Source organism: Oncorhynchus keta, chromosome 14 (genome assembly GCF_023373465.1).
Source record: "Oncorhynchus keta strain PuntledgeMale-10-30-2019 chromosome 14, Oket_V2, whole genome shotgun sequence".
Classification (NCBI taxonomy): Eukaryota; Metazoa; Chordata; class Actinopteri; order Salmoniformes; family Salmonidae; genus Oncorhynchus; species Oncorhynchus keta.
In genome coordinates, this window is record NC_068434.1 from 34727795 (window position 1) to 34736609 (window position 8815).

An 8815-nucleotide genomic window follows, 5' to 3' on the forward strand; every position below is an offset into this window, starting at 1 on the left:
GTAGCACACCTGTTTCTCTTACGCTCTATCCATGCTAATTCTATGTTTTAAACACACAGAGCCTGAGTTAGACGCCAAAGCCAGACGACCACCAGACCACTCTACTTCTGTAAGTGACTGACTCCTAGGACCTACTGCTGTAAGTGGAACATAATCAGCTTTTTCAATTACACTCCATTTCTAATGACTTATTTCCCCCAAATGATGTCATTAAGGACTGAACATCGCACAAATGCCTGTGTTCTTAAAGAGGATGGGTAAAACTGAAGATATTGATGTCAGATTATAATTAGATCTAATACTTGTGTAAAACCAAAACCAAGGAAGGTGGGAGAGGGGGATGTAGAGGGGAAGGAGGAGAGGGGGATGTAGAGGGGAAGGAGGAGAGGGGGATGTAGAGGGGAAGGAGGAGAGGGGGATGTAGAGGGGAAGGAGGAGAGGGGGATGTAGAGGGGAAGGAGGAGAGGGGATGTAGAGGGGAAGGAGGAGAGGGGGATGTAGAGGGGAAGGAGGAGAGGGGGATGTAGAGGGGAAGGAGGAGAGGGGGATGTAGAGGGAAGGAGGAGAGGGGGATGGAGGGGGATGTAGAGGGGATGTAGAGGGGAAGGAGGGAGAGGGGATGTAGAGGGGAAGGAGGAGAGGGGATGTAGAGGGGGATGTAGAGGGGGATGTAGAGGGGAAGGAGGAGAGGGGGATGTAGAGGGGAAGGAGGAGAGGGGGATGTAGAGGGGAAGGAGGAGAGGGGGATGTAGAGGGGAAGGAGGAGAGGGGGATGTAGAGGGGAAGGAGGAGAGGGGGATGTAGAGGGGAAGGTGGGAGAGGGGGATGTAGAGGGGAAGGAGGAGAGGGGGATGTAGAGGGGAAGGAGGAGAGGGGGATGTAGAGGGGAAGGAGGAGAGGGGGATGTAGAGGGAAGGAGGAGAGGGGGATGTAGAGGGGAAGGAGGAGGGGGGATGTAGAGGGGGATGTAGAGGGGGATGTAGAGGGGAAGGAGGAGAGGGGATGTAGAGGGGAAGGAGGAGAGGGGGATGTAGAGGGGAAGGAGGAGAGGGGGATGTAGAGGGGAAGGAGGAGAGGGGATGTAGAGGGGAAGGAGGAGAGGGGGATGGAGAGGGGAAGGAGGAGAGGGGGATGTAGAGGGGAAGGTGGGAGAGGGGGATGTAGAGGGGAAGGAGGAGAGGGGGATGTAGAGGGAAGGAGGAGAGGGGGATGTAGAGGGAAGGAGGAGAGGGGGATGTAGAGGGGGATGTAGAGGGGAAGGAGGAGAGGGGGGATGTAGAGGGGAAGGAGGAGAGGGGGATGTAGAGGGGAAGGAGGAGAGGGGGATGTAGAGGGGGATGTAGAGGGGGATGTAGAGGGGAAGGAGGAGAGGGGGATGTAGAGGGGAAGGAGGAGAGGGGATGTAGAGGGGAAGGAGGAGAGGGGGATGTAGAGGGGAAGGAGGAGAGGGGGATGTAGAGGGGAAGGAGGAGAGGGGGATGTAGAGGGGAAGGAGGAGAGGGGGATGTAGAGGGAAGGTGGGAGAGGGGGATGTAGAGGGGAAGGAGGAGAGGGGGATGTAGAGGGGAAGGAGGAGAGGGGATGTAGAGGGGAAGGAGGAGAGGGGGATGTAGAGGGGAAGGAGGAGAGGGGATGTAGAGGGGAAGGAGGAGAGGGGATGTAGAGGGGAAGGAGGGAGGGGGATGTAGAGGGGAAGGAGGAGAGGGGGATGTAGAGGGGAAGGAGGAGAGGGGATGTAGAGGGGAAGGAGGAGAGGGGGATGTAGAGGGGAAGGAGGAGAGGGGGATGTAGAGGGAAGGAGGAGAGGGGGATGTAGAGGGGAAGGTGGGAGAGGGGGATGTAGAGGGGAAGGAGGAGAGGGGGATGTAGAGGGGAAGGAGGAGAGGGGGATGTAGAGGGGAAGGTGGGAGAGGGGGATGTAGAGGGGAAGGAGGAGAGGGGGATGTAGAGGGGAAGGAGGAGAGGGGGATGTAGAGGGGAAGGTGGGAGAGGGGGATGTAGAGGGGAAGGAGGAGAGGGGGATGTAGAGGGGAAGGAGGAGAGGGGGATGTAGAGGGGAAGGTGGGAGAGGGGGATGTAGAGGGGAAGGAGGAGAGGGGGATGTAGAGGGGAAGGAGGAGAGGGGGATGTAGAGGGTAAGGTGGCAGAGGGGATGTAGAGGGGAAGGAGGAGAGGGGGATGTAGAGGGAAGGAGGAGAGGGGGATGAGGGGAAGGTGGGAGAGGGGGATGTAGAGGGGAAGGAGGAGAGGGGATGTAGAGGGGAAGGTGGGAGAGGGGGATGTAGAGGGGAAGGAGGAGAGGGGGATGTAGAGGGGAAGGTGGGAGAGGGGATGTAGAGGGGAAGGAGGGAGGGGGATGTAGAGGGGAAGGAGGAGAGGGGGATGTAGAGGGGAAGGAGGAGAGGGGGATGTAGAGGGAAGGAGGAGAGGGGGATGTAGAGGGGAAGGAGGAGAGGGGGATGTAGAGGGAAGGAGGAGAGGGGGATGTAGAGGGGAAGGAGGAGAGGGGGATGTAGAGGGAAGGTGGGAGAGGGGGATGTAGAGGGGAAGGAGGAGAGGGGATGTAGAGGGGAAGGAGGAGAGGGGGATGTAGAGGGGAAGGTGGGAGAGGGGGATGTAGAGGGGAAGGAGGAGAGGGGGATGTAGAGGGGAAGGTAGGAGAGGGGGATGTAGAGGGAAGGAGGAGAGGGGGATGTAGAGGGGAAGGAGGAGAGGGGGATGTAGAGGGGAAGGAGGAGAGGGGATGTAGAGGGGAAGGTGGAGAGGGGGATGTAGAGGGAAGGAGGAGAGGGGGATGTAGAGGGGAAGGAGGAGAGGGGATGTAGAGGGGAAGGTGGGAGAGGGGATGTAGAGGGGAAGGAGGGAGAGGGGGATGTAGAGGGGAAGGAGGAGAGGGGGATGTAGAGGGGAAGGTGGGAGAGGGGGATGTAGAGGGAAGGAGGAGAGGGGGATGTAGAGGGGAAGGAGGAGAGGGGGATGTAGAGGGAAGGAGGAGAGGGGGATGTAGAGGGGAAGGAGGAGAGGGGGATGTAGAGGGGAAGGTGGGAGAGGGGGATGTAGAGGGGAAGGAGGAGAGGGGGATGTAGAGGGGAAGGAGGAGAGGGGGATGTAGAGGGGAAGGAGGAGAGGGGGATGTAGAGGGGAAGGAGGAGAGGGGGATGTAGAGGGGAAGGAGGAGAGGGGGATGTAGAGGGGAAGGAGGAGAGGGGATGTAGAGGGGAAGGAGGAGAGGGGGATGTAGAGGGGAAGGGGGAGAGGGGGATGTAGAGGGGAAGGAGGAGAGGGGGATGTAGAGGGGAAGGAGGAGAGGGGGATGTAGAGGGGAAGGAGGAGAGGGGATGTAGAGGGGAAGGAGGAGAGGGGGATGTAGAGGGGAAGGAGGAGAGGGGGATGTAGAGGGAAGGAGGAGAGGGGGATGTAGAGGGGAAGGAGGAGAGGGGGATGTAGAGGGGAAGGAGGAGAGGGGATGTAGAGGGGGATGTAGAGGGGAAGGAGGAGAGGGGGATGTAGAGGGGAAGGTGGAGAGGGGATGTAGAGGGGAAGGAGGAGAGGGGGATGTAGAGGGGGATGTAGAGGGGAAGGAGGAGGGGGATGTAGAGGGGAAGGTGGAGAGGGGGATGTAGAGGGGGATGTAGAGGGGGGATGTAGAGGGGAAGGAGGAGAGGGGGATGTAGAGGGGAAGGAGGAGAGGGGATGTAGAGGGGGATGTAGAGGGGAAGGAGGAGAGGGGATGAGAGGGGGGAAGGAGGAGAGGGGATGTAGAGGGGAAGGTGGGAGAGGGATGTAGAGGGGGATGTAGAGGGGAAGGAGGAGAGGGGGATGTAGAGGGGAAGGAGGAGAGGGGGATGTAGAGGGGAAGGTGGGAGAGGGGGGATGTAGAGGGGAAGGAGGAGAGGGGGATGTAGAGGGAAGGTGGGAGAGGGTGATGTAGAGGGGAAGGTGGGAGAGGGGATGTAGAGGGGAAGGTGGGAGAGGGGGGATGTAGAGGGAAGGTGGGAGAGGGGGATGTAGAGGGGAAGGAGGAGAGGGGGATGTAGAGGGGAAGGAGGAGAGGGGGATGTAGAGGGGAAGGTGGGAGAGGGGGATGTAGAGGGGAAGGAGGAGAGGGGGATGTAGAGGGAAGGTGGGAGAGGGGGATGTAGAGGGGAAGGAGGAGAGGGGGATGTAGAGGGGAAGGTGGGAGAGGGGGATGTAGAGGGGAAGGAGGAGAGGGGGATGTAGAGGGGAAGGGAGGAGAGGGGGATGTAGAGGGAAGGAGGAGAGGGGGCTGTAGAGGGGAAGGAGGAGAGGGGGATGTAGAGGGGAAGGTGGGGAGAGGGGGATGTAGAGGGGAAGGAGGAGAGGGGATGTAGAGGGGGAAGGAGGAGAGGGGGATGTAGAGGGGAAGGTGGGAGAGGGGGATGTAGAGGGGAAGGAGGAGAGGGGGATGTAGAGGGGAAGGAGGAGAGGGGGATGTAGAGGGGAAGGAGGAGAGGGGGATGTAGAGGGGAAGGAGGAGAGGGGGATGTAGAGGGGAAGGTGGGAGAGGGGGATGTAGAGGGGAAGGAGGAGAGGGGGATGTAGAGGGGAAGGAGGAGAGGGGGATGTAGAGGGGAAGGTGGGAGAGGGGGATGTAGAGGGGAAGGAGGAGAGGGGGATGTAGAGGGGAAGGAGGAGAGGGGGATGTAGAGGGGAAGGTGGGAGAGGGGGATGTAGAGGGGAAGGAGGAGAGGGGGATGTAGAGGGGAAGGAGGGAGAGGGGGATGTAGAGGGGAAGGAGGAGAGGGGGGATGTAGAGGGAAGGAGGAGAGGGGGATGTAGAGGGAAGGTGGGAGAGGGGGATGTAGAGGGAAGGAGGAGAGGGGGATGTAGAGGGGAAGGAGGAGAGGGGGATGTAGAGGGGAAGGAGGAGAGGGGGATGTAGAGGGGAAGGAGGAGAGGGGGATGTAGAGGGGAAGGAGGAGAGGGGGATGTAGAGGGGAAGGAGGAGAGGGGGATGTAGAGGGGAAGGAGGAGAGGGGGATGTAGAGGGGAAGGAGGAGAGGGGGATGTAGAGGGGAAGGAGGAGAGGGGGATGTAGAGGGGAAGGAGGAGAGGGGGATGAGAGGGGGATGTAGAGGGGAAGGAGGAGAGGGGGATGTAGAGGGGAAGGTGGAGAGGGGGATGTAGAGGGGAAGGAGGAGAGGGGGATGTAGAGGGGGATGTAGAGGGGAAGGAGGAGAGGGGGATGTAGAGGGGAAGGTGGGAGAGGGGGATGTAGAGGGGAAGGTGGAGAGGGGGATGTAGAGGGGGATGTAGAGGGGGATGTAGAGGGGAAGGAGGAGAGGGGGATGTAGAGGAGGATGTAGAGGGGAAGGAGGAGAGGGGGATGTAGAGGGGGATGAGAGGGGAAGGAGGAGAGGGGATGTAGAGGGGAAGGTGGGAGAGGGGGATGTAGAGGGGGATGTAGAGGGGAAGGAGGAGAGGGGGATGTAGAGGGGAAGGAGGAGAGGGGGATGTAGAGGGGAAGGTGGGAGAGGGGGATGTAGAGGGGAAGGTGGAGAGGGGGATGTAGAGGGGAAGGAGGAGAGGGGATGTAGAGGGGAAGGAGGAGAGGGGGATGTAGAGGGGAAGGAGGAGAGGGGGGATGTAGAGGGGAAGGAGGAGAGGGGATGTAGAGGGGAAGGAGGAGAGGGGGATGTAGAGGGGAAGGAGGAGAGGGGGATGTAGAGGGGAAGGAGGAGGGGGATGTAGAGGGGAAGGAGGAGAGGGGGATGTAGAGGGAAGGAGGAGAGGGGGATGTAGAGGGGAAGGTGGAGAGGGGGATGTAGAGGGGAAGAAAGAGAAGGAAGGAGGAGAGGGGGATGTAGAGGGGAAGGTGGGAGAGGGGGATGTAGAGGGAAGGAGGAGAGGGGGATGTAGAGGGGAAGGTGGAGAGGGGGATGTAGAGGGGAAGAAAGAGAAGGAAGGAGGAGAGGGGGATGTAGAGGGGAAGGAGGAGAGGGGGATGTAGAGGGGAAGAAAGAGAAGGAAGGAGGAGAGGGGGATGTAGAGGGGAAGGAGGAGAGGGGGATGTAGAGGGGAAGGAGGAGAGGGGGATGTAGAGGGGAAGAAAGAGAAGGAAGGAGGAGAGGGGGATGTAGAGGGGAAGGAGGAGAGGGGGATGTAGAGGGGAAGGAGGAGAGGGGATGTAGAGGGGAAGAAAGGGAAGGAAGGAGGAGAGGGGGATGTAGAGGGGAAGGAGGAGAGGGGGATGTAGAGGGGAAGGAGGAGAGGGGGATGTAGAGGGGAAGAAAGAGAAGGAAGGAGGAGAGGGGGATGTAGAGGGGGATGTAGAGGGGGATGTAGAGGGGAAGGAGGAGAGGGGGATGTAGAGGGGAAGGAGGAGAGGGGGATGTAGAGGGGAAGGAGGAGAGGGGGATGTAGAGGGGAAGGAGGAGAGGGGGATGTAGAGGGGAAGGAGGAGAGGGGGATGTAGAGGGGAAGGAGGAGAGGGGGATGTAGAGGGGAAGGAGGAGAGGGGGATGTAGAGGGGAAGGAGGAGAGGGGGATGTAGGGGAAGGAGGAGAGAGGGGGATGTAGAGGGGAAGGAGGAGAGGGGGATGTAGAGGGGAAGGAGGAGAGGGGGATGTAGAGGGGAAGGTGGAGAGGGGATGAGAGGGGATGTAGAGGGGAAGGAGAGGGGGATGTAGAGGGGAAGGAGGAGAGGGGGATGTAGAGGGGAAGGAGGAGGGGGATGTAGAGGGGAAGGAGGAGAGGGGGATGTAGAGGGGAAGGAGGAGAGGGGATGTAGAGGGAAGGAGGAGAGGGGGATGTAGAGGGGGAAGGAGGAGAGGGGATGTAGAGGGGAAGGAGGAGAGGGGATGTAGAGGGGAAGGAGGAGAGGGGGATGTAGAGGGGAAGGTGGAGAGGGGGATGTAGAGGGGGATGTAGAGGGGGATGTAGAGGGGAAGGTGGAGAGGGGGATGTAGAGGGGAAGGAGGAGAGGGGGATGTAGAGGGGAAGGTGGAGAGGGGGATGTAGAGGGGGATGTAGAGGGGGATGTAGAGGGGGATGTAGAGGGGAAGGAGGAGAGGGGGATGTAGAGGGGAAGGAGGAGAGGGGGATGTAGAGGGGAAGGAGGAGAGGGGGATGTAGAGGGGAAGGAGGAGAGGGGGATGAAGAGGGGGAGGTGGGAGAGGGGGATGTAGAGGGGAAGGAGGAGAGGGGGATGTAGAGGGGAAGGAGGAGAGGGGGATGTAGAGGGGAAGGAGGAGAGGGGGATGTAGAGGGGGAGGTAGAGGGGAAGGTGGAGAGGGGGATGTAGAGGGGGAGGAGGAGAGGGGGATGTAGAGGGGAAGGAGGAGAGGGGGATGTAGAGGGGAAGGAGGAGAGGGGGAGGTAGAGGGGAAGGAGGAGAGGGGGATGTAGAGGGGAAGGAGGAGAGGGGGATGTAGAGGGGAAGGAGGAGAGGGGGATGTAGAGGGGAAGGAGGAGAGGGGGATGTAGAGGGGAAGAAAGAAGGAAGGAGGAGAGGGGGATGTAGAGGGGAAGAAAGAGAAGGAAGGAGGAGAGGGGGATGTAGAGGGGAAGAAAGAAGGAAGGAGGAGAGGGGGATGTAGAGGGGAAGGAGGAGAGGGGGATGTAGAGGGGAAGAAAGAAGGAAGGAGGAGAGGGGGATGTAGAGGGGAAGGAGGAGAGGGGGATGTAGAGGGGAAGAAAGAAGGAAGGAGGAGAGGGGGATGTAGAGGGGAAGAAAGAGAAGGAAGGAGGAGAGGGGGATGTAGAGGGGAAGGTGGAGAGGGGAAGAAAGAGAAGGAAGGAGGAGAGGGGGATGTAGAGGGGAAGGAGGAGAGGGGAATAAAGAGAAGGAAGGAGGAGAGGGGGATGTAGAGGGGAAGGAGGAGAGGGGGATGTAGAGGGGAAGAAAGAGAAGGAAGGAGGAGAGGGGGATGTAGAGGGGAAGAAAGAGAAGGAAGGAGGAGAGGGCTGGAGAGAGGAAGAGGGGGAAGGAAGGAGGAGAGGGGGATGTAGAGGGGAAGAAAGAGAAGGAAGGAGGAGAGGGCTGGAGAGAGGGGAAGAGGGGGAAGAGAGAGAGGGATGAAGGAGGAATGGAGGGGGAAAGGGGAAGTAAGAGAGGGAAGAAGTAAGGGAGTATAGAGGGAGAGGGGAATAAAGAGGGAGCGAGGAAGGGAGGGAAGAGGCAGGGAGAGATAACCAACTAGCTCTCAGTCTCACGTTAGAATTAGACTTTCATCCATGCTTCTCAAACGTCAAATTTTGATGTTGGAAACGTCAAATTTTGAAGTGTTTAAGGTTAGGCATTAACTCAGATTTTTTAAGGTTAGGGTTAAGTTTAGGCATTAACTCCTACATCTTAAGGTTAGTCATTAACTCTGAATGGTTAAGGTAAGAGTTAAGGTTTGGGATAGGCTTAAAACAAAATCTACAAACCAACTTTCTATCGCTGGATTCCAACTTGCAACCTTCAGAATCAGAGGCAAATGCTTACACCCATCCACCATCCCCATCCACAATAGAACATCTCTTTGAAGGTAACCGTGCTCACTGTTGCCCCTAGTGGCTGGTTTCCACATCATCTCCCGACATCCTCAGACATGGATGAACGTCGAATACTGATTTGTATCATGGGTGACCTGGCTGGAGATACCGATAAGCACCACTTAGGCTCTTTGATCATAAGACAGTCTCCAGACTGAACATTCAGCTTTTATAATATACACATGCACACAAGCATGCACACACACACACACACACACATACACAATCTTTGATGGTCTCAACAGTTACAGAGAGACATTTCTCATTCATAATCTGGTTGTTTCTTATCTCTGTCTGGAGAGCCCTGTTGTATTAT